Consider the following 26,572-nt stretch of genomic DNA (forward strand, 5'->3'; position numbering starts at 1 on the left):
ACATGTTCTGGTTGCAAGTAAGGGTAGCTTCTTGTAAACTACCTGGAGGAGGAAATGGCAACCCACGCCAGTATTCTTGCCTGGAAAATCCCAGGGACAGAGGAGCCTGGTGGGCTACAGTCCATGGGGTTGCACTAAGAGTCAGATGTGACTGAGCAACTGAACACCCAGCACTGTGTAAACCAACCTGAGGAAAACAGGAATATTTTGGCTTATATACCTGGGAAACATAGGGAGGAGCTTCTTTCTTTAGCTCTTATCCATAAAACTCCAGAAAAGGGCTCTAGTTGGTTCTACTTGGGTCCCGAGCCCTCATTAGAAAGTCATTCACTCGTGTCTGACTCTTTGTGACCCCCATGGACTGTAGGCCACCAGGCTTCTCTGTCCATGGATTCTTCCAGCAAGGATACTGGAGTGGGTTGCCGTTCCCTTCTCCAGGGGATCTTGCCGACCCAGGGAATGAACCCAGGTCTCCTGCATAGCAGGCAGATTCTTCAGCGTCCGAGCCATCAGGGAAGCCCTCCTTATGGCTTGAATGCTGTGATGGCTGTCCCACCAGAACCTTGGAAAAGGGAGTACTGTGTCTAAAAATCAGGGAATAAGGGATACTGGGCAGGCAAAACCAACACAGATGTTCCTTCTAGCCCCTAGCACAGTGCCTGACCTGCTTTCACGTTACGTGCCTGGTCTTCCGCTCCGTGGGGAAGAAAAAACTAGAATTGTGGGAGTTTGTAATGACAGGCTTCATGCGGGAATGTGTCCGGAGGTGTCTCCTAGGGGGCAGGTCTTTCATTCTCTTTCTAATTTATTAAAGTTACAGAGGCCAGGGGAAGCAACATGCAGTAAACCAAGACACCTCTAAGCAGCCAAACTGAGTGTGCGTGAACAGCAGGAGCCAGCCTACATGACGTCAAGAGACCTGTGTCCTGGCCCACGTTCAGCCACGAGGGGCAGACAGCCTAGTCTTTCTGCGCCTCAGTGTCCACCTTGGTAAAACTGACAGCTTGGCCATGACTGTAACAATTTCTTATAAAGCAGAGGAGATAAACATCGGCTCTGAGGATTTGTTGGGAGTTCTGTTTTCAGATTAAGCATGCAGATGAGTTTTTCTGTGTTCATTATACATTGCTTTTGTGAAAGCCAAGTGTCGCTTATTTTTTCTTTTTGTAGGAGTACATTATCTTGAGTTCCTGACTTCAAATCAGACTTCTTGCGGCAGCCCAAAGGCAAATGGTCTGCTCCCTGCTGCTGCCCCGAGCGCCTCTCCTCTTACCCTGCTCCAGCTGCCCTGACCTCCTTGCTCTCCTCACACCCTCCAGGCACATCCCCACCTCAGGACCTTTGTGCGTGTTCCCTCGACCTGGAGCGCTTCTCTCCCAGATGCCACGTAATTTGGTCTTTAGGCCTCTGCTTATGTGTTTCCTCAGTGATCCCTTCCTCCACTGCCCTGTGTGAAAGAGCATCCTTTTTCTCTTTTTTACTCTGCTTTATTCTTATTATTTAACATACTATGTATCCATCGACCTGTTTATCCACTGGAACATATACTTCATGAAAACAAAGACTCCTTAGGTTTTAGAGCAGTACAGGATAGGCTCTCAGTAAATGTTTCTTGAATTAATGAATGAATGTTATTTACTGTGTTACTTTGCTTTGAATTTTGGAGCTGGTTGATCTCTGTCTAAGGCTCCTTCCAATTCCAGAAAATGTGTGAGCCTAACATGATTCCTTAATATTATATAGCATGTGTGTACACACTTAGGGGCTTCCCTTGTGGCTCAGATGGTAAGGAATCTGCCTGCAATGCAGGAGACTCGGGTTCCATCTCTGGGTTGGGAAGATCCCCTGAAGGAGGAAATGGCAACCCACTCCAGTATTCTTACCTCGGAAATACTGTGGACAGAGCAGCCTGGTGGGTCACAGTCCACGGGGTTTCAAAGAGTCGGATATTACTGAGTGACTGACATGCACACACATAAACTTAATCCAGTGTCTGGAGTAAACATTGAATAAATAGTAGCTTTTATTATTAAGATTTCATTCCTGCCTCAGGGAGTTTATAGTCAAATGGAGAAGCGGACACATAAATACCACAACAACTCAAGTAGACGTGAAAACTGTAACACCAAACATTGATACCCCGGTCCTTCTCAGTTTTCTTCTGAGATGTAGTGTTGACCTTGTGTGCCAGTCTTTGGAGCCATAAGTGAAGCTGGGAACAGGATTATTATCCAGAGTATTATTATTGTTATCCAGAGTAGCTGGAAATAGACTTTATTCAAGGACTGAGTGTAGTTCTACTTAAATAGAGTGCCAGTGGAGGAGAGCATGTTCAAAGAAGCAGTATCAGGCAACAGGTGCTGCAGTGAGAAGCTTGAGATAGGGCCTCACAGGACAGGAATAGATCAGGAGACAGTGTGGATTTAGGAGGCAGGCTCCAAACAGAGTCTGTTAAATCATATAGACTTTTTAAAAATTAATGTAGAAGTCCTTTTGCAACTGATATAAAGAGCTGTTTTCTCTAAGGCTGGGATGAGAGGGCTGGGAAAAGAGAAGTTAATTAGTCAGCTGCCTCTCCACCGTCCCACCCCTTCTCCTTGAGGATCCTCTTTGGAACCACCTGTAGGGCTCAGAGAGACACAGTCTCACTGTGTTAATGTTCTTCAGGGCCTCTTTTAACTTCATGATGCTGTGTTTTTATGGATCTTAATAACCAAGTGTAAACTGTAAGTGGGACTCAGTGCCAGAGACTTTTCATGACATAAATAGTGAATCCTTTGTGGGGACTGCACTTACGAATTTTTCCAGGGCTTATGAAGACTGTAGCTATTAAAATTACATTTATTCAATACTAATTGGTTTATTCTATCTCCTGTAATCATTAGACTCCTGATACGTGTCAGTCATTGTGAGGACATTAAAAAGTTATGACATCTATGTCCTGGCTTTTAGGAAATACAGATGAAGGGCAACTAAAGCTCCTTGAGGGAGAATCAGTGGAAAAACAAACTGGACTTTGAAGACAAGAGCCATTCTACCAGACAAAGGAAGCGGATTGAATCGCCTTCCTAGCAGAGGGGGGACTGTGAGCAAGGGCGTTGGTGTTCAAGGGCAGGGTGACTAGGGGAGCAGGGGGAATGCTGGTGCAGCTGGAGTCCTTTCCTGGGGGCCTGGGAGAGGGGCGGGGAGGCAGGAGAAGAGGCTGTGCTGGATGAGGTTAGAGCGATCAGCTTTGGGCCACAGGCCATATCCAGCCGCAGCCAGTTTTTATAAATGAGGTTTCAATGGAATGCGATCATATTCATTTTAGGCTGTGGATAGTTTTGTGCTATAGTGACAGATAGAACGTTGGCCAGACCTATGCTGAGGACTTTGGACTTTACATTCTAAGCAGTGTGAGCAGAGGCAGGAGAGTTCATATTTGTATTTTAAGATGATCAGCAATATTGCAGATGGGTTTGGAATGTTAACATGACTGACATAGAAAAGCTCATTAGGAGGCTATTGCCGTGATCCAGGTGAGAGCTGATGAGCTAGTGGATGGAGTAATGACTGGATGAAGGAGATATCTAGAAAGTCGATCTTTTAAAAATGTAGCAGTTGGTGGGGTTAGAAAGAAGAGGTAGAACAATTCCCAGCTTTCTAGTGTCCGACTCTTTGTGACTCCATGGACTGTAGCCCACCAGGCTCCTCTGTCCATGGAATTCTCCAGGCAAGAATACTGGAGTGGGCTGCCATTCCCTTCTTCAGGGGATCTTCCTGACCTTGGGATCGAACCCAGGTCCCCTGCATTGCAGGTGGATTCTTTACCGCTGAGCCACCAGGGAAGCCCATTGAGACAACAGGTGGTGGGTGACTCCCCAGTGGCATTGCTTCTTGGAAAAGCTGGATTGGAGAGCATAGCTGGAACCAAGTGGGGTCCTCTAGTTTTGTCATACTTAGAACTTGGAGATGATTGAATCTTTAAAATAGACACCTAGTACATGTGCCCAGCCATTACCTCGCAAGCCCAGCGAATGCTGTGCCTCATTATGGTGGCAGACCCAAGGCAAGTTCTCAGCGCCAGACTGCAGATGGGCTATTCAGCAGGGCCCAGTAGGGGCTCCCCTTGTGGCTCAGCTGGTAAAGAATCCGCCTGCAATGCTGGGTTCCATCCCTGGGTTGGGAAGATCCCCTGGAGAAGGGAAAGGCTACCCACTCCAGTATTCTGGCCTGGAGAATTCCATGGACTGTTTAGTCCATGGAGTGGCAAAGAGTCGGACACGACTGAGCGACTTTCACATTTAGACTCCAGGATCTTATACAGACTTATTCTCAGTTGTGCTCTCTTTATTCTTGAAAGAAATTCATCTTTGTGGTAATGATAGTATCACTTATGTATTCGACATGCATATTGTAGAAGTTTGATTCTCAGGGATAGTCCATCAGTTAACTTTCTTCTTTATTCCAAGAAAAATCTGGAAAGGGTCAAAGAGCTCCCTCTTTTCTCAATTTGTCATTGGCAGGTAAACAGTTCAGTGTATCACCTCCTAGGATAGGGCTGCCCAAGCAGGTCCTCTCAGGGTGACCTTTCGAATGAATTCTTCCTGTCCAGGGTCTGATTCTGTCTTGCAGACTTGAGAACCAGAACTTGAGACTTGAGATTTGTCAACGTACCAAGGAAAGAACCATTTTCAGGGCAGGTATCAGCAGAGCTCACACCAGCTTGTGTACAAGACAGAATACTAGATTGTTCATTTACTTTGAATGCTATAACTAATACTCAGAAGGATCCAAATTTTAGAAAGTCAGTTATTTTTGAGCTTCTATAGGTCCGGAACTCTGCTGAGGGCTTTACATACCTGATCTCAATTAATTTTTCTCTGTTTAGAGGGATAGAAGTATAATATTATTAAGTTATTTTACAATGTTGATTGTGTTATGAATAATATAATTCTAGTATTCATATGAACTTGATGTTTGAGGTTTCTTGTTACGTGGAAATCTTTATGGGCTCCCTCTGGTGGGCAAAGAAACAGTGACGTTTACAATGGTTAATTATGGCTTGTGTTATGAAAAACTTACTGTGTTTTAAACATATTAACTTTAAAATTGATGTAAGAAGAGGCCCCGTCTGAACCGTCTAAAAGAAAGTGAATAAACCAGAGACGTGAAAGTATAATGTGTTGAATGAACTCATATAACTCGGCTATGAAAAGCTTGCCGCACACTTGTAATTTTAAACTCAGCAGTACTTTTTTCTTCCTGACTTTCAGGTTCTCAGAGTCTATAAATACTAGAATCTGCCCTCTACTTGCCACAGTCTAACATACGCCTATTTGTCAGAACTTTCTTACAGAGCTCGTAAGCTATATTTAACCAAGAGAAGTGAGTCTTTTCATTTCATAATATTATACACATTCCTGTTCACTTTTTTGGACACACGATAAGAAAATCCTGGTTAAAATCAACGTTTGTTTTTTTGTAGCCTAAGTAGAAATGACAGGTTGGTGCATATCTTGGCTGGGAGAAATTGAGAAAGGAATTAAAAAGCATAAGTTTTGAGTTATAAATACGTTCGGACTTTGCCAGTAATTAATTATCTGATCTTGGAGAACTCACCTAACCTCTATTTTTGTTTTTTTTTGTTTGCTTTTTTTCCCCCCGCTTTACTTGTTTGTTTAATGAGGAACTTTCACTAGATCATCGTTAAGAATCTTTCCATGATCAGTACTCTTCTTTCTGAAAGTCCCAGAATATATTTTTAAATGCTTTTTACAGCACCTGATGATATTCCTCCCTGACTTTCTGTGTACTTCGAATTTTTCACCTAGATTAAAAGAAAAAAAATTTTTTTCAGAGTTCTCATTTGGTATGTTTCCATGAATGTATTTGATTTAGTAGTGATTATGTACTCTTGTAATGGGTTTTATCAGTGGGGTATGTTTTTGAAGTTGACTGATTTTGAAATCTGACTATAAAAATAGTAAATGCTCATTGAACAGAATAGAAAAGAAAGTGAAGTTCACATATACTTCTTATGGCCAGAAATAACCACTGTTTTAATTTTGGTATATATTTTTTTCAGACATTTTTCTTATTAAAAAAAAAAAACAGAATTTTTCTACAATACTGTTTTCTGCCCCCCGCTCCAACTTTTTTTTGTCTTATCTTGCCTTCTTTCAGTTCAGTTCAGTTCAGTCGCTGAGTCATGTCCATCTCTTTGTGACCTCATGAATCTCAGCACACCAGGCCTCCCTGTCCATCACCAACTCCTGGAGTTCACTCAATCTCATATCCATTGAGTCAGTGATGCCATCCAGTCATCTCATCCTCTGTCGTCCTCTTCTCCTCCTGCCCCCAATCCTTACCAGCATCAGAGTCTTTTCCAATGAGTCAGCTCTTCACATGAGGTGGCCAAAGTATTGGAGTTTCAGCTTTAGCATCAGTCCTTCCAGTGAACACCTAGGGTTGATCTCCTTCAGAATGGACTGGTTGGATCTCCTTGCAGTCCAAGGGACTCTCAAGAGTCTTCTCCAATACCACAGTTCAAAAGCATCAATTCTTTGGTGCTCAGCCTTCTTCACAGTCCAACTCTCACATCCATACATGACCACAGGAAAACCATAGCCTTGACTAGACGGACCTTTGTTGGCAAAGTAATGTCTCTGCTTTTGAATATACTGTCTAGGTTGGTCATAACTTTCCTTCCAAGGAGTAAGCGTCTTTTAATTTCATGGCTGCATTCACCATCTGCAGTGATTTTGGAGCCCCCCAAAACAAGTCTGACACTGTTTCCACTGTTTTCCCTCTATTTCCCATGAAGTGATGGGAGCAGATGCCATGATCTTCATTTTCTGAATGTTGAGCTGTCAGCCAACTTTTTCACTCTCCTCTTTCACTTTCATCAAGAGGCTTTTAGTTCCTCTTCACTTTCTGCCATAAGGGTGGTGTCATCTGCATATCTGAGGTTATTGATCTTTCTCCCAGCAATCTTGATTCCAGCTTGTGCTTCTTCCAGCCCAGTGTTTCTCATGATGTACTCTGCATAGAAGTTAAATAAGCAGAGTGACAATATACAGTCTTGACGTACTCCTTTTCCTATTTGGAACCAGGCTGTTGTTCCATGTGCAGTTCTTTCCTGACCTGCATATAGGTTTCTCAAGAGGCTGGTTGGGTGGTCTGGTATTCCCATCTCTTTCAGAATTTTCCACAGTTTATTGTGATCTACACAGTCAAAGGCTTTGGCATAGTCAATAAAGCAGAAATAGATGTTTTTCTGGAACTCTCTTGCTTTTCCATGATCCAGCGGATGTTGGCAATTTGATCTCTGGTTCCTCTGCCTTTTTTAGAACCAGCTTGAACATCTGGAAGTTCACGGTTCACATATTGCCGAGGTCTGGCTTGGAGAATTTTGAGCATTACTTTACTAGCATGTGAGATGAGTACAATTGTGCGGTAGTTTGAGCATTCTTTGGCATTGCCTTTCTTTGGGATTGGAATGAAAGCTGACATTTTCCAGTCCTGTGGCCACTGCTGGAGTTTTCCAAATGTGCTGGCATATTGAGTGCAGCACTTTCACAGCATCATCTTTCAGGATTTGAAATAGCTCAACTGGAATTCCATCCCCTCCACTAGCTTTGTTCGTAGTGATGCTTTCTAAGACCCACTTCACATTCCAGGATGTCTGGCTCTAGGTGAGTGTGAGTGATCACACTTTTGTGATTATCTGGGTCGTGAAGATGTTTTTTGTACTTTTTTGCCACCCTTACCTAATAACATATTGTGAAATTTTTTCTATGTCAGTACATATTGTTCTTGCTGCCAATTTATTTGGCTGCATAACCATTAAAAATAACACTACAGAGTAAAAATATCTTACCTAAAAGAATAATTATATTCTGTAATTTATTTACCTGAATCACTGTTGGAAGATATTTAGGCTGCTTTTAGTTTATCACTATTTTAAACAAATAGTACATTTTTACCAAATTTGTTTCAAATTTATAAACTCTCAAGATGAAAGGCAAAAATGTATATCATTTCACTTGTTTTCTGTTTAATCTTTTCTCAAATATAAAGAATAGGATGCCCTAATATGATAAGAAAATTATCCCTAATTTGGGGGAAAATGTTACGTGTATTAGAACTTATTTTGGTGCTGGGGGTCGGGGGAATAGAAAAGGGGTAGGGGTAGGTAGGTGGTAATGAGGGGCAGGCTAATCAGGAAAACTTTGGCGTGAGACCGGAGCCTTGAAGGGCAAGTAAAACTGGTAGATGGTGAGCATGAGTGTGGTGCGTTTCAGTGACAGTAAGGACACTGGATAACTGGGCCAGGTAGCTGCTTCTTGGTCGGTGGCGTGAAACAAACCTGGGGAGGTGCTTTATGGCCTACAGACTATAGAAGGCCTCCTGAGCTTTTATACAGAATAAATGTACAAAAATCAGTGGCCATCCAAATCTAATGACCACTTACAATCCAGTAAAATCATTTACTACTACTACTACTAAGTCACTTCAGTCGTGTCTGACTCTGTTCAACCCCATAGACGGCAGCCCACCAGGCTCCCCCGTCCCTGGGATTATTTAAGGTAGTAACAAAAAGCATGTCTAGAAATAACCTTAATAAGCAATGTAAATACCTCATTTGAAGAAAACTTCACAGTTTTGTAGAGAGAGAAAACTTGAATAAATAGAAACACATATTGTATATGTGGAAGGGAGGAAGTACTATAAAGACATCAGTTATTCCTAAATTAATTTGCAGGTTTAGTGCGGCTTTAACCTAAATTCCAACAGAAAGTCGTTCTGAAATTTGTCTAGAACGTTGCTTTGAAATTCATCTAGAAAAGAAGATGTGTGTAAATAGCTAATTAATTTTTTGAGGAAGAGTATACATGTTGGGGTCGGTGTCCTAGCCTTACCAAATATTAAAACATTTTAAAGCCAAAGCTGAATGTATACATGTATGGATCATATATGATTTATTTGTGTGTGTGTAATTTTTATCTTGTATTGTACATCAGTAAGATTTATAATAAAAAGGTTCATTCAGTGATTTGGGGATAATTGGTTAGCACTCTGCAAAAAAGGCTTTTTTTTAAGGTCCTTATCTTTTACTGTGCACACATTAAATTTCTAGGTGGACTAAAGATTTACTTGTAAAAGCCAAACTGAAGAAAACAAAAATTAACCTATCTTCTAAAAGCAGGAGGTCTTTCTGAGTTTAAAAATTCATAGCACTGGACTTAATAATGGCATTGATTTTGATGATGGCAGCTCTCACGAGACCTTTACACTGAGACATTATAGCATTATTCCCAAGTATAAGAAACTATTGGGTAAATATGCATACTGAAGAGTTTGTCATGGCATGAGAAGAAATGCTCATACTAAAAAGTTACTACCCAAACCACACACAATTAAAACTTTATATACCAAATCAAAAAGCTCTAGGCATGCAAATATTGATTAGAAGAGAATACACTGAAATGTTAACAATGGCTTTTGCTGGCTAATGAGATGATGAGTGATTTATTTTTCTGTTTCTATCTTCCTGAATTTCTTTAATGAGCACATATTACTACTGAAATGAGAAATGAAACAGAACAAGTAAACTTCCAGGCTGATGAGTTTTTATTTGCTGTGAAAGGAAATGGAAAAGAATTAATATCTTTTGATTGGAAAAATGTCATGAATAAGCAGTATCTAATTATATATTAAATGCACAATAGAGAGGGCCCCTGTTTAAAGGGAGTCTGTGGTAAATCTTTTGTAAAGGGAGTAATTTTCCTGTAACTTAGCTGGATTTTCAGTTGGGACTTTCTTAACCTGTACAAGAAAATCATCCACAAATGTTCCATTGATGTCTTAGCTTTCTGGTTGTTATTCTAAAAAATAATAAACCGATAATAATAGCTACCACTTGTTGAGCACCTATGCTAGCTGGCACTCTGCTAAGAGCTTTATCATTTGGTTGGCTATCCTTGCAAGTTAGGTTCCTTTACTCATAAAGAAACCAAGGTTCAGGAGGTTAAGTCCCTGCCCAGGGTGGTGTCACCTTGATGGGCTTGCGCCCCATTCCTGACATCTCCTGCCACCTCTCCATGCACACACCTCTCAGTACAGGACTGTGTGTGCATGTGAGTGCTGTGCTGGGACTTTGGAGCTGGGCTCCACTTGGCGTTGCGCAGGCCGGATCTCTGGTGGTTTTCTCCTAGCATATTGTCATATCATCTGCTGTCTTTGGGAGCGTGTTTTGCTCTATAAATCCCAGGTATTTGAAAGTGCCTGACTAGCATTTGGGGAAATACAGCTACCTCCAAAGCAAACTCTTTTTTTAGTCAACAATTGTATTTCTTAGAGGCAGTGTTGAGGTCTGTTTTGGGGCAAAGGGGAAAAGGGATGTGGTTTTAGTTAGTGAAATCATTGAGAAGGAAGGATTTTTATACATTATATATACAATTTATATATTATATACATCTGCTGCTGCTGCTAAGTTGCTTCAGTCGTGTCCGACTCTGTGCGACGGCAGCCCATTAGGCTCCTCTGTCCCTGGGATTCTCCAGGCAAGAATACTGGAGTGGGTTGCCATTTCCGTCTCTGATGCATGAAAGTCAAAAGTGAAAGTAAAGTCGCTCAGTCGTGTCCGACTCTTAGCGACCCCATGGACTGCAGCCTACCAGGCTCCTCCGTCCATGGGATTTTCCAGGCAAGAGTCTGAGAAAGTATAATTCCCCTTTCTGTTGTTGGGACAGTTTTTTGTTATTTATTTGTTTATTCAACAGTGAGTCCCATGGAGGACTCAAGCTGAGATGACTTTCCAGAAACGTTGAGGTGAGGCAAAGGCCCAGGCCTTTGGAACCACTGGTCAGTCATTGGATGAAGGCTTCCCCCAGGGAGAGGGCTTCCCCCAGGGAGAGGGCTTCCCCCAGGGAGAGGCCTTTGAATTGGGTGGGGCAGCTTCATTCTGCTGAAAACAGTGCCTTGAGAGAGACTCAGCTGTGAGGCATCAACAAGCAGTTTTTATGGAGGTTGGGGGAATGAGAGCCTTCATCCTGAAGGCACAGCTCTGCCACACTACCTATTTTAGAGTTGTTGTGAGGACTGAATGAGATATTTCATGTAAAACTGCCAGCATTGTATGTGATACATTAGAGATACTCATTAAATGGCAACTGCTTTATTATCAGCTTATATCTGTTGAGTGAAAGTGAAAGTGAAGTCGCTCAGTCATGTCCAACTCTTTGTGTCCTGTGGACTGTAGCCCACCAAGCTCCTCCGTCCATGGGATTCTCCAGGCAAGAATACTGGAGTGGGTTGACATATCTATTGAGTATCTGCCCATAAACAAGGAAGGCACTTAGATTGCTCTTTGGACTCTGAAGATGAATGAGACTTTAATTTTGCTCATTAATAAGCTAACAGTCTAGAAGAAGGCATTCATTCAATCAACAAATATTTATCAAGCATCTGCTATAAGGCTGTGCACTGTCCTTGATCCTGGGGATCTGTGTGTGCTTAGTCATGGCTGACTCTGCAACCCCATGGAATGTAGCCCACCAGGCTCCTCTGTCCATGGGATACTCCAGGCAAGAATACTGGAGTGGGTTGCCATTTCCTACTCCAGGGGATCTTCCCGACCCAGGGATCGAATCTGTGTCTCTTGCATCTCCTGCACTGCAGGTGGATTCTTTACCCCTGAGCCACCCAAGCAAAGATAAGACAGACAAAAATCCCTACTTTTGTGGAGCTTATCGTCTAGTGGAAAACTTAGAGTAAACAAGTAAACAGATGAAAAAAATACTGATGTCAGTTCAGTTCAGTTCAGTCGCTCAGTCATGTCCGACTCTTCGCGACCCCATGAATCACAGCATGCCAGGCCTCTCTGTCCATCACCAACTCCCGGAGTTCACTCAATCTCATATCCATTGAGTCAGTGATGCCATCCAGTCATCTCATCCTCTGTCGTCCCCTTCTCCTCCTGTCCCCAGTCCCTCCCAGCGTCAGAGTCTTTTCCAGTGAGTCAACTCTTCGCATGAGGTGGCCAAAGTACTGGAGTTTCAGCTTCAGCATCATTCCTTCGAAAGAAATCCCAGGACTGATCTCCTTCAGAATGGACTGGTTGGATCTCCTTGCAGTCCAAGGGACTCTCAAGAGTGTCAGGTAGTCATAAATAAACTCATCAGACATACTCATAGGTAATTATAGAAATCTTCAGAAGAGAAACTTTGATAATTCAGAGAACAGAGAGATTACTTTTGGGTAAGGTTGGAGGGAAGGTATTATGGAAGAGATGACATTCAGGTGGGCCTCCCAGATTTTCCACATGTAGAAACAGAGAGAGGAGATGCAGAATGGGACGCATGATAAAAGCTCTCGGAGGGGGAAAGCACTGGATTGGTAAAGTCTGAGGGAAGCTCATTTCCCTGGAAAGAGTGTGAGAAGTAGGCAGTGGGGTGTGCTCTATATTACCCCATTAAAAGTGAAGTGAAGTCGCTCAGTCGTGTCCCACTCTTTGCGACCCCGTGGACTGTAGGCCACCAGGCTCCTGCGTCCATGGGATTTCCCAGGCAAGAATACTGGAGTGGGTTGGCATTTCCTTCTCCAGGGGATCTTCCTGACCCAGGGATCGAACCTGGGTCTCCTGCATTGTAGGCAGATGCTTTAACCTCTGAGCCACCAGGGAAGCCCAGCATATCACCCCATTGGCCCCTGTCTATCCTTTCCTCTCTGCATGCCTCAGGAGGCCCGTCTGTATGGAGTGCGTGGCCGGTGTCCTTGTTCTCTGGCTTCTGACAGTGCAGTCGGTGCGAGGCTCCAGCAGGAGACTGGAGGGCTGGAAGAGGCAGGAGTTGGTGTGGGAACTGGATAGCCGGGCTTTGTGTCCACAAGGGCCAGGTGTCTGCTCATAGGTGTCTGCCCACCAGCCCCAGCACTTTTTACCTGTGTATGCCGAGCATCCCATAGGTTAGGATGGGTTTAGCAAATAGTCTGGTACCAGCCAGCAATAGACAGGATTGCAGTGCAGCTCCACTCAGGGGTGACCCTGAACGAGTATGACAAAGGGAATTCATCCCCTTGGATAGAATGTTGGACGGTTCATCTTTGCCTTTTTATTTAAGGTAGCTTTTAAAGGTGATATATTTCTCTTTCTCTCTCTCCCTCAACATTACAATAGGGAAATGTCACAGATTTTAGGCTCAAACAGATTTTCTCCTAGTGATGTGGCTGTTCATACTTTTCTTCCAGAAATGACCTGAAAGGCTAGAGGTGGTAAACGGCTCTCATGGCATTCTGACTATAAATCTGCGCTGGAATGGAATCTGTAACCCATTATCAGATTCTGAATCAATCTGCCTGCCTTTCTCCTGTTTTTGTTTCAATGAAATGTGTGTTTTTATTCTGTCAATGGACAGTTTACATACCTAATATACCTAATATTAAGAGGGAATTATATAATGAATACTTGATGTGAGAGGGACTAGTTAAATACCAACTCCAAAGGATTCCATTAAAGTAATAAGGAAATTACATTTAATTTTAAATGATAGATTTTTTAGTGTTATTGCTATTAAGCATGTATTATACACACTCAACCCATTTTTTGCAAATGAATTCCCAAAGCACAATTCATCTTTATACAGGTGGAGAGGAAATATTCTTACAAAGTATAGTTTGATAGTCATCATCCTAACTGTGGAGAGAAACATACTTTTCCCAAGAATAGAATGTGATGGTCGATTGGAAACTTTGGGAGTTACAGGCTTTTAGCTCTACCTCTTGAAATAAGAAAATATATATAAATGAGTCCCCAGATGAAGGCGTGGTGGGGTCTTTTATAGCCCTAATTGACTCCAGACATAGAGGCCATGATTTGTAAGCAAGCAGTGACAAGAGGAAGTTAAATCAAAATTAAATTAAGGGAAGGAAGAAAAAAAAAAGAGGTATCAGGAGAGGTGGTGAATTTTCTGAAGGCTTCTAAATACTTATCTGTGGCTAAGTAGGAGATCTGTGACTGTCTCTCAGTTGTGTCAAAGGATGAAATCTGGAAACATTTCAGTCCTAAAAAAGAACTCTCTCTCTTTTCTGAAGTCTTTTTGGTATTCATTACTTGGTACAGTTCAGTCAGTACACGCACATTGCTTCTATACTTTTCCATGACTCAACTGGCAGGAAAAAAAAAAAAAAATCAGCATCTCCCAGATACACAGAGGAGGTAATATTTTGGGAGGATTGGTTTTTCTGTTTATATTTTGACTTTGTGTTATTGTTCAGCTCATGTGACTAAAATTGTAGGAATCAGAGCCTCCCGGGCTCTCAGCCACGCTGACTGCCATTTTTGCAGTCATCTCAGTTTCTCTTTTGCTGGCCTCCCCTGCCTGGTGAAATCTCAGGCCCAAGAGGACAGACTGGGTCCCTGCAAACACGGTGCGGAGCTCAGCACTGTTTGTGACGTTAACTAGGGCCTTGCATTTTCTCTCTTTCTCATCTATCCCACTACCACCACGTGGGCTCGCCCCCTCACCATCTTGAGCCTGAGCTGAGGCAACAGCAGGTCTGAGGGCTCCCACACCGCCACCCTCTCTCAAAGCCACGCCGCTGTGCAGAAAGTGCCATGCTCATTATGTCCCTGAGCTCGGAAGTGTTCAGCACTGCTCCTTCCTCACACGGTGGATTCTGTTATTTGGCAGGTGTTCAAAGGCGCATAGCCCCACCCACTTCTCCAGTTTACACCCCATACCTGCATAACGTCCACCAGCTTTGATCAAGGGGCTCTCTCCACACGCTCTTCTGCTCTCGTCTCCTTGTCTGAAACTCCTGCTCTTTCTCTTGCCTCGACGGCTCACCCATCTTCACTTAACTCATATGCTACCCATCTTAAAAGGGCAGAAGAGGAATCTCTTCTCAATGCAGAGCATTTGCTGCCTGTATTGCTCGTTAGCCCAGCATCTCTGGGCAGCGTATGATAGCCTTTACGTTATTGTTTCTTTGTTGTTGTCATTACTTTGTGAAGATGAATCGGGCAGTATCCTGTCTAGCTGAGAGACAGGCACTCACATATTGTTATTTGATAATTGCATCGTTGCTTAGCCTTCCAAGTGCCGTTGTATTGTCTTCCAAACTATGTTATTTACTTTTGAGCACGGGAGATGGAAAAGGAAAGGGTACGAGTGACTGGATGTCTTTTTTTTTTTTTTTTAATTTTACTTTATTTTACTTTACAGTACTGTATTGGTTTTGCCATACAGCAACATGAATCTGCCACGGGTGTACACGTGTTCCCAGTCCCGAACCCCCCTCCCACCTCCCTCCCCATACCATCTCTCTGGGTCATCCCAGTGCACCAGCCCCAAGCATCCTGTATCCTGCATCGAACCTAGACTGGTGATTCGTTTCTTATATGATATTATACATGTTTCAGTGCCATTCTCCCAAATCATCCCACCATCTCCCTCTCCCACAGAGTCCAAAAGACTGTTCTATACATCTGTGTCTCTTTGCTGTCTCGCATACAAGGTTATCGTTACCATCTTTCTAAATTCTTTTAAATATTTCCTTCAGTGGCTTTGGTGTAGCTAGGGCTGCAGCTATTAGGCAGGATAATCACCCAACTTACTCATGCTTGCTTTCCCAGCGCCCAGCCCAGCGCCTGGCCCATAGTGGGCAGTCAGAACATGGTATGTGACTAAATGAATCGAAAACATTCTCAAATATTTGTTTACTAGTTTGACCCAGAGCTAAATGAATCAACATGGGTGATTTTCCATCTTTGAAAAGCCATAAAAATCCAGTTTCTCATTTAGTTTTTTTCACCATTAATAGTTCTCCCTCCAGCACTTCTTCCTTTTGCCTGCCTTTTGCTTCATACTGAAATGCAAATCAATTTCCTCTCATTCTTTCCCCTGTGAAATTGGAGAACAGCTGTTTAGTCACCTCCTTATAAATAACCCTTCAACAAGTTAAATTGCCTTTAGGACTTGCTTTCTCTAGATTAAATTATCCCAAAGCCTTTTCTTTTTCTCATAAAGGACTTTTCAGAAAGAAGCATTTGTTATTTTTTATTTCTTTTTCTACCTCTTTATAAAACTTTATTCTTTTCATAAATGTGCCGTATAGAATGCCCCTGCAAGTAACTGATTAATGCTGTCTGGAAAGGAAGGCATCTTGGATCTCCTCTCATTTGCGCTTTGGAGTACCCTGTTAACCTCTCTCCCCGTTGCCGGTGAGATGTAACTCGGCATCTGCTCTCGCCCTCTCCTGGTTTTTTTCCTTTTTCAGTGCATTTCTTCAAATGTGTAGCTTGATTTTCTTCCCCAAAACACTAACTTACTGTATCGGTAGTCTTACAAGTTATAGAGAACCCAGTACAAATTAGCTTAAGTGATGGAAGGGAATTTATTGGCTTATATCACTGAAAAGTCTGGTAATACGACTTAACCTCCAGCGTGGCTGCGCCCCGGGGACAAAACAGTGTCACCAGAAGCGCTGTTTTCTCGCTCTCTCTGTTGGTATTAGCACCTCCCTTCCGGCCCCTCCAGGCTCCGGCTTCGTGGTGGCTGTAGATGTGCTGCACATGCGGAGCTTACTCACCAGACTACCCCACCCAGAGGAAGAGAGAAGCACTTTTCCTGGGAGACCCGCTGGAATCCTGGCGCTGAGGCGGATGCTCCTTAAACCCATCCCCAGAGGCCTGCTTAGGACCCAGCTCTGCAGCCAGAGCAGTGTCACACATGGCTGCAAACAGGAGAAGAATGTTCCAAGGAAACTTGGGGAGCTGTTCCCAGGAGGAGGGCAGTGGGTGTGGGTGGCCGGCCATCGATGTATATCGCTCTGAAATTGTGCTTCTTCACTCTGCCTTAGACAGATTATTAATACTCCTTTGAACTGGAGATGTTTCCGGCATGAACCCTTCACTCACTCTTTATTGAACACTCTGGATAGAGTATGCCAGGCATGCAACTAGGTATTGTGTGTACAACCACGAGGGAGACAATCTCTGACCAGGAGAAACTTTTAATCTATGGAAAAGACAGATGAATAGGCAAATAGTTAAAGCCTGTTGTAATAAGTGCTGTTATCAGAATGTATGTGGATACTGACTTCCTGGTGGCTCAGACGGTAAAGTGTCTGCCTACAATGCAGGAGACTTGGGTTCAATCCCTGGGTCGGGAAGATCTCCAGGAGAAGGAAATGGCAACCCGCTCCAGTATTCTTGTATGGAAAATGCCGTGAATGGTGGAACCTGGTAGGCTACAGTCCATGGGGTCGCAAAGAGTCAGACATGACTGAGCAACTTCACTCCCCTTCACTGACAATGGAAGTGAGAGACTCAGTGGGAGGGGCTTGAAAGGGGAGAGTTTCACAGGAGAGGTGACTTTTGAGCTAAGCCTTGAAGGGTAGAAAGGATTTCCCTAGAATGGAGAAAGAAAGGCATTATCCTCAAGGCCATGGAGGACCTTAAAAAGTTTCCAGCAGGGAACTGGCAGGATCAGGTATGGATTTTAGAAAGATGGTTCCGCTGGCCGTTGGTTGATTCAGTGGAGGCAAGGACTGGCAGGGAGGAGAAAGATCCATTAACTGTTCAGATAATCAAGTCTGAGCCAGGCCCAGTGGAGGCCTGAACTGAGTCAGGGACTATAGGGACAGAGGACAGATTTAAGATACACTGACAGGATCTGGGACTTATTAAGTGTAGGAGATGAAAACCAATCGGTCTAGATGAATTCAGGGTTTCAGCTGTGGGTGACTGCTAGATGAGTTTAGTTCAGTTCAAGATGAGTTCATCTTTGTGGTTCTTTGAGGTGCCTGCTGAACACCCACCAAGGGACGCATGTCTGTCAGGCAATGGTAAATACAGAAGGGGACCTCAGGGAAAGTCTCTGAGCCAGAGACATAGATGGGAGATATCCAAGTACAGGTGGAGTATAGATATCACTTCTTCCTTGAAGGAGTGAGGTTACCCAAGGGGAATTTCAAATGAGAGGAAAAGAGGGCTGGGGAATGGGGAAGAGCAACATTTGAGAGTCTAAGAGAGGATAAGGAATCAGAGAAGGAAGCCATGGAGAAGTTAGGCATCTGGGTCTCTCCAAATAATAGACCTCCTCTTGCCTTGATAAAGGCAGTGTCTCCTGGGAGATTGATGCCATGGTGGTTGGTTAGGCACATGGACCCTGGGCTCTACTACCTACTGGTGTGTGACTTGTGGGCAGATTACTTCGTTTCTGGATCTGTATGGTGGGAGTAAGTGAAGGTGAAAGCGTCAATTGCTCCGTCGTCTCCGACTCTTTGAGAACCCCTTGAACTGTATCCTCTGTCCATGGAATTCTCCAGGCAAGAATACTGGAGTTGGTTGCCATTCCGTTCTCCGTGGGATCTTACTGACCCAGGGATCGAACCCGGGTCTCCTGTACTGCAGGCACATTTGTTACTGTCTGATTCACCAAGGAAGACCCTGAAGAAAAAATTTTAGAGGATTAAATGAGTAAATCACTTTGAAAGTGCTTGGCACATGGGAAATGTTATAAAGTGTTTGATAAATAGACATAGAAATCAGTCAGTGCACGTGCCCTGCATTTGTGGTCTGTCTGCCTCTGAATTTACTTATCTACCGGCCAGTTAATCTGAAATCCAAAATTTGTTTGTTTGGACCTAAATAATTTATTCTTCTGAAAACTCTGGTGGTTCCAGTGTAAACAGTACAAGTATCTGACTTCTTGAAGGTTTTCCAGATTATGTATTGGATTATTATTATTATTATACTGGCTATTAATTTGATGTACCTCTGACTTTGATGTACTTTGTTTCTTCCACACTTGATGTGTTTTAAAATTGTTCCTAATAACCTCACTGCATGTAACTTTCTCTTCTTTCTCCCTCTCTCTTGTTTTCTCCAGATTTTCTTCCCCAGAATCATTCTTATAAAGTTCTGGAATGCCCTTTTAGTTGCACCCCCGCATTTTGGTCAGTTTCTGGCATGTTACTTTTAATCAGGCTACTTTTTTCATCCATCTGTAGAAATTGGCAATATTTTCAACTCCTCTCCATTATGGTCAGGAATACGACCTCGCTGTCTTTTTCTTCTTCCTTTTGCATTTTCCCAAGTAAATGTCTTGAACCACTGATTAGATCTATGTGCCCACAATAACATAAGCAGGCATGAAGCTTAAATCTGATTTAAAGCAGTATTGTACAGTCTGTTACTCCATTAAAGTCTTTCAGAGTCTAGATTAAAATAGAACAGTATTAAGAGTGTGAGTTTGTCATGAAATCTCTAACACTTGTTGAACCAGACGTCGTGTGTGTTCATTTTTAAGTAACTGGGTGGATCACTTTTTTATTTATTACGAACACAAACATTGATGCTAACAACTGACATGTGTAAAGGAAAACAGGCGATAGTGATGAAAACCATTTAATGATTAGTGAGGAAACAAATATTGTTTAATGAAAATAAAAACCATGTCTAAAGGGCCTAATGCTGACTTTTGGAAATATAACCATGTTGCGGTCTGTTGTGTACCCTCTGTCCTGTACAGTAGATATTGTTTAAAATTGCTTGGGAACTGGAGCTTGCAATTGTGAGCCTGGAATGTCCTGCAGATAATTAAGTTGTGGTCAGGCTTTGGAAAAATAAAAAGTTCTCGAACTATGATTTTATAAACATGCTACAATAACATTTCTTTATATTTAACAGTTTCTTATAGAAAACTGATACTCTCATGAGGCATTGATTAAAGGTAAAACATCAAGAAAGAAAAAATATTAAATTAAAACTTCACTTAGGATGTTGACAGTTGGCTTGTAATATTAAACAGATGTGTATGTTTCTGGGGATATTCTTCTTTCTGAATTGAATTGCTAAGTTGTTTTTTTTTAAAATGACAACTACAAATTTTTGATCAGTTAATAATTTTAAATGCCCTTTCTACAATCTTCTGTATTCTAACTTCATCTGTAGATTGAGCCCTCTCAGTGATATAATGATTGGTGAAACCTTTGCTGCCTCTTCTGAAGTCTTTCCTTTTCTTTCTTTCTTCGTCTTCCCCAGCTCCTCGTCTTAAAGCTTGACTGGGTTCTTCTGATTTGATCATGCATTCTTGGAGATTGATTCCTTGAAATAATTTTAGGATCACTGAGTGGAACTCTACCCTTTGAGGTTTATGTCTGCAGTTTACTTCTGTATAAGTGTCATGTTGGCATTTGCACGCACAGGTTGACCTACATTGTGGTGTTGTGTTTGTGTGGTCAGTCGTGAAGGCTTCATGCATGATACGTCTGTAGAGCCAGCCACGCAGATCCGGCCGTACCCCCGTGCTGTGGGGCCAAAGACATGTCAGTGAGGGGACCTAAAGGCAACAAGGCCGTGGAGCGAAATGAGATACAGTATACTCCTCTTTCTGCTTACAAGGATTTCACCGTATAACCTAGAATGTAGTAGGGGCAGTGGATGGGGTGGGGTGAGGTGAAAGGGTGGATTGGGTAGGTGAGTGGACTTTGGTAAATGGAGGAGGAGTCAGGTCAGATTTTGCAGGATGAGGTGAAGATATTTTGTATCTTCAAAGCTTCTTCATATCTATTTGCAAGATTAGATAAATCGTTCATTTTGTTTGGGCCGATGAAATTTTTTAGTTCTGAAGATCATTTTAATTGTTAAGTCTGACATGTGGACAGCTTAAGTTTTCTGAAGGATACATGTCACAGGGCAGGAGTCTCTGATTAACCTGGAGAACAGTCTAGTTGGTTTGGGTAGAATTATTTATCTTGGAACTATGTATTGTTTGCACAGTCTTCATTTTGGAATCAGTGTTTTTTCTTTGCAGATTCCATTTGGGAAGCTCTGTTTTGGGGCCTAGTATTTGGAAGGCATTTCCAATAAACACAAAGGCTCACTAGACTGTCTGAACAAATATAATGACATATTTTAGCGTACAAAACTTTAACCTCAAAAATAGTGAATTTAGCTTTAATAGCAAACTATTTAAACATGACTGTTTGTTCTCAATATCTAACTGTAAATCATTTTTAAATGTTCTATTTGTTAAAGTTTGATTTAGAAGCAATAATTTTCTTCTTATAAAAAAGTGCATTTTTTATATGAAAGGACTTGACAAGTATGTGTTTCAGGTGTTCGCCTTTTGTTTTTTGGATCGCTGTTTTGGAAGTAGTATTTTCTGTTTTGTGTGTAGAAGAAAGGAGAGCAAATCTCTGTGTTTGATGTCTTAGCAGATTTAATTGAATCATTGCCGTATTCTCCTAGAAATTTGTGATGCTAATTAACAGTACCCTTTTGGAAAGAGTTGGGAACTTGGAGCTATATGCACAAGTACTATATAAATTTAGCATAATTGGTTATTCTAGAGCCATCCTTTTTATCATAAGACTCTGAAAAGCAGTAAAACGTATCTGTTAAGGTTTCTGTCAGTTAGCTTGTTTCAGAGCTTTGTATTATTTCATTCCAATTCTCTTCCAATATTTTTCTGTGAAGGGGAGTTGTAAATATTTTAAATAGTTCTGTCTAACCAGAATTAATACCACCAGATATACGTAGAAAATGCTGTTTCGTTTTACTATTCTTACTGCATCATAAGCTAACTCTCTGTAAATGATATTCTTTTATAGATATTTTGGCCTGGCTCGCAGATCCTAATTTCAGTATTATGCCTGACTTAGCAATAAGCTGCTATGATCAGCTACAGTGAATTGTATTAGGCAGGCTTTATTTTCTGTGGCAGTGTGGTATTGCAGTTTCTCCCACCCCTGAGGTAGAAAAGCATGATCTTCATATTGTTTTTCAGTTTTAATGTTTAATAACTCTGTCTTAGGAAAAAGGAAAGTGGGAAGCTTTTCAAGATAGGTGATGATGAAAGAATTACACTGTTTGAATTCCTTCCGTCTTTTGAACATTTCATTCAATCACCCCTTTTTCTCTGTATAGTGATTGGATCTTCTCAGCCGTTTCGCAGATAATGAGTTTGGTTCTGTTCGGGAGACAGAGTACATTGCTAGTGTTTGCAGTCTTCATTCTCTTAACTGTGTGAAGTTACTGATTGGGAAATGGAAGACCCTCATTGGTCCCTAGTGGTCTGAAATGAGAAATGCATCCCTGGAAAATTTCATATGAACTTTCCACAAAGCTTAACATTTCATCAGAAACAAAAATGTTAATAATTTTAGGTAGGTTGATTGACTTATTTATAGTGTTCTTTGAGCTATAGTTGTAGTTACTTATTTTCTTAATCTCATTGAAAATAGATGAACTACATACAAAAACTTGGGAACTGAATTAGCACCTGCATTTCAAGCCACTTAGGAAATGGAGGAAAATTCTGTAAACGCTTGTATAAGTGCTAGATTGAGAAGGATCTGTCAGAAGCTTTCTCTTTGTCATTTCTTTGTTAGCTTTATCATGCTTAATTTTCATGAAAATAATGTGTTTGTTACTGTGGTCACACCGTGATTTAGCTTTGGCTTATGTATGATATTTTATTGTCCCTGTCCTGGAAAATTATAGCAGTTTTTATGAGGAGTGGTTTGTGGGTTCACACAACCCACTTGGAGTGCCATTCACTATAATCTCTTCTAAAAGGACCATAAAACATCATGTAAATTGTTTAAAAAGGGAAAGGCCTTTTTTGAGAAAGGCTAAGAAGAAGTCTTTCTAGGCTTTGTTTCTTATAGTTAGCTTCATGATTTTAAGCTCAGTTTATTTAAAGCATTAATGTTAAAAAATAAAATGCATGAGTGTGTGAGTAAAGATGGTTGTGAGCTAGGGCTGGGCTAAAACCGGGTGTTGATGCAGAATAAGATGTACCAAATACACTGTAATATTTTAAAATGTGTTTCATGTGACTTTGGAAATGAAATTAAGGAAGAAGGGAAAAGAGAGAGGGAGGAAGGAAGCAGGGAGGGGAGGAAGGACGGAATTAACTCACCGCATGTACATCTTTTTTTAAAAAACCCTTGTGTTCTCTTAAGTAGCTGTGTGTCTGTGGTCGACATTAAGGCACAGTTTTTGGTAACCAGTCTTGTGAAACGCATATTTAATTTCACAAACAGATTTACCTAGAGAAACTTCCCTCCTTGGCAGTTTCACCATTTCGGTTGGCTTGTTGCACTCAATTTATATACACCCTTGCGAAGAAAGCATAGAACAGCACGGTAACAGGGCCAAAGTTCTGTCATGGTTTTCTGTACAAATGCCTTATGCCGATATTATCTTGGTTTTGTGTATGAGCTCGATGGAGAGCAAGGACGGAAATTGTTAATAATTTTCTACAGCATTTACATGGTACTCTGAGCTTCTAGTCACTTAATACAGATATATCTTATGTTTAGGAAATTTTGGTAAGAAAATCCATGCATATGTGAAATATAAAATAGAGGCAGCTGTTCATTTTGCATGAAGATAGAACAAGTATAGAATAGATTTAATTTTAAAAACCACTTCCTTAGTGCATGTGAGGTTGTTACAGTTGCAACAACATTTATGGGAACACTTATAAATGAAATGATGATTACTGTGTTCATGTAAATAGTCACATAAACATTTGCTTCTGCAAAATTTTCTGTTTATATTAGTGTGTTTTAAAAAAAAAACCCAAGATTATCTCGGTGGTTTAGAAACTCCTTGGTTTTGTGACAAGAGGAGGTTATAAGTGGATTATATCTATGCATCTTGAAGAGAGCATCAGAAAATTGCTAAATTCTCTTGAGCATGGCTGTAAATCTTTCTGTAAGTATAAATACTTGCTATTTGCATGTACAATTTCATGAAGAATATCAACTTAGGTTTTATTAGGTGACTGTAAATTCTTCTTTTTCATGTGTGTTAAAACATACACAAAACCAACTTCCTAAAACATGTCAGAACTATTTGGAATTATTTCTTACTCTACCCTCTTTCTTTTTAAAAAAATTTTTTTCTATTATTGAGGTGTTTCTATACTATCTAGGCTGCAGAGTGGCCAACTAAGATGAGTTTGGGAAATAGAAAATGAAGGAGATTTTAATAAGAAACAGGAGAGTCTAATGTGATACCGTGCAAGGTGGGAACTAGATGAAGGCTGTCCTGATAGGCCTGTAGCCTCGCTGCCGCTGCCACAGGACTGCCCTCGGCCTTCCAGCTCTTGTCGGGACTGGGGCTCCTGTGGTAGACTTGGGAGCCCCTGTGACCAAGTCTTTAGCCTGAGAATCTGTCTTCTGTGGTTCAGTGCACTAAGCAAGGAGGACTTTTTGTGGCATTTTAACTGAAGCTATTGGTTATGCCACAAATTTTATAATTAAAAACCTTGTGTCTAGCTCTATTGACTAAATTGTTTTAACATGAGATGGTTGGGAATAGGATAGGCAGGACGCTGAAAGGACCAAATACTGGCTTCTCCAAGTTAGATATTATTTTCCTCTGTGAACTGATGATACGTTGCTGTATCATGGCATCATTATTACCGTAAGTGATAAAGATTTGCTATCTTTAGGAGTTTTCTTTTTTTAGATTAGGAAATCGATTTTCCTTGTCTGTGTGTGTGTTTGCACAGACAGCATACTTCCTAGTCATTTACAGTTATTAAAATAAAAATGCATAAGAAGAGGCAACTGTGTGTTATCTTGTTTTACAAATTACTCAGTTGGAAGGAATCTAAACTTACACTTTGCTTACAACTTTCGTCCAAAATGTAGAAGTCCTTGTTTCTGTTTTTCACTTGAATCAGAAAATATTTTTCATGGACTTTAGATGACAGTAAACGATTTGTTATTAAATAGCTAAATTTTCTTTTTTTCTTACGTGCAAATCCTCATCAATATGACCAGTTCCTGTCAGAGAAGGGGCACAATGTTTTCATTTTTTTCCCCAAAACTGCAACTTCAGAAAATATGAAAGAGATGTAGCAATTAACCTCCATGCACGTTTATAATACTAGAGAATGGGCAGCTAGTTACATTCAAAGACAGGGTCTGATAGGCCCAAATTGCTTAAAACATCACAGTTATTGAAGATCTACCCTAGGGAATTTGAGAAACCATTTAACAGATGAAAGTACATTTTGAAAAGTCTGACCTCACAGGCAATCATAAAATCAATCGAAACAGTGCTTTTTTCCCCCTGAAATGTACAGAGCCCATCTGTGTCTAATCCAGTAATTATAGACTGTGTTCAATTACCTTTTCAAACTTGGAGCAGACTGGAGACTAGGCAGTGAACAAACATAGGGTTTTGTCTAGACCTCAATTGACCACAGTCTAAAACTTGGATTTATATCTAATTTTATTTTTTGTTTGGTTTGATAGTTCTTAAAGGATTCATTTTTGCTGCTTGGTGTTCTACCTTCTTAGATTTGAGATATTGCCTTTTCTCATCACAAAAGCTTGTGTACCATCGCTAGCTTATGCTATAGTCAGATATGTGTTTTCTGAATACTTTTGTCTGGAAATTAATAATTTGCACTGGAGAAAAGACTGCATGGGGGTTGAGGGAGAGAGTTATACTCGAGAGCAGTATTTTTTTAAAGTAGCTGTTAAAATGTTGCTGCTGACTCTAACTTTTTTTATGTGCTACGAAAAGATAATTTATTTTCCTCTTAGAAAACTATAGTTGAAATCATTTTAAATTGTTATATACAATTAGTAAGATGTTTTTAAAAATACATGTAAACTGCTAAAATCTGTCTTTCTTTTATCAAAGGTATTTTACAATTGTTTTTCTCTTTATACATTTTTATTGCATTTGCCCATCAGGCAGGTATCTATTATAAGACATTGTACAGATTTCAAAATCCATTCAGACCATTTCTTCTCAAGTCAGTTTATCATTTGATGAATCTTTGTGTGAGAATTAACCATGAGCTGCCACAGCTAGTTCAAAATATTCAAATTTTATCCAGGAATTTTGGCACTTAAAGTTTTTCATAAAACACAAGACAAACAAAAGATCACCACAGGTTTTAGAATGCTTATGCAATAGTCCTAGCTCTTTCCAACCCCCGCCCCCCCCCATTATTTAGTATTCAAGTCATTCACATTCCAGTTAGCATTGGAAACCAATGTTCTGAGGTATTTATTGGAGTCATCATTGCATATTGTATCGTGAATTTTTCTAGAAACTTTATGACCGTTCTTAGTGTGGGTTTTTTTTTTTTTTTTTAAGTTTATTTAGGTCTTACCATTCTTGGGACGTTTTTAAAGATTCTGTCGTAGGGGAGGGAAATAGTTTTATTTGGTTGCATGAATGAACTTTCTGAGAATTATATGGGAAAATGAAACTTGAAGAGAATTTCAAATACCGTATGCTTAGTAATTCCGTAAGACATTTGCTCAGTTACTCTAGAACAGTGTGATGTCTTTTACCTTCTTCCAGTCCCCATGCTTCTTAGGGTCCTCACAGAGAAGGTTAAAGATTAGTCTTTCTAAGTAGGAACTTAACAGAGATACCCTTTGGATCCTGTCTCATTTCCTCCCTGATCTGATCCTACTTAAAATGTTCCTATCTCCACCCAGATTTTCCTAGACCAGCACTCCCTCCTAGTTGCTGCTTCCTTATGTGCTTTTTGGGCCACTGAAGTGCCCTCCTTCATGGCATTTAGCCTGACTTGGATTT

General features: G+C 41.1%; 1 protein-coding gene and 1 non-coding gene across 6 annotated transcripts in view; one reads left to right on the plus strand and one right to left on the minus strand.

The window, feature by feature from the left end:
- STX18 (syntaxin 18) overlaps window positions 1-26,572 on the plus strand; it is a 117,419-nt gene that overhangs the window by 3,064 nt on the left and 87,783 nt on the right. The window contains exon 1 of one of the 5 annotated variants that reach the window (XM_060417667.1): window positions 1,192-12,144. The exons of the other annotated variants lie outside the window; for them this stretch is intronic. The gene's annotated coding sequence lies outside the window, so the exon portion shown is untranslated. Of the gene's footprint in view, window positions 1-1,191; window positions 12,145-26,572 lie in introns of those variants that run through there. 5 annotated transcript variants of the gene reach the window in all.
- On the minus strand, window positions 12,595-12,667 carry TRNAC-ACA (transfer RNA cysteine (anticodon ACA)). Its single transcript has one exon. It is a non-coding gene; the product is annotated as a tRNA-Cys (tRNA).

The sequence above is a fragment of the Ovis aries genome, chromosome 6 (genome assembly GCF_016772045.2).
Source record: "Ovis aries strain OAR_USU_Benz2616 breed Rambouillet chromosome 6, ARS-UI_Ramb_v3.0, whole genome shotgun sequence".
Taxonomy (NCBI): Eukaryota; Metazoa; Chordata; class Mammalia; order Artiodactyla; family Bovidae; genus Ovis; species Ovis aries.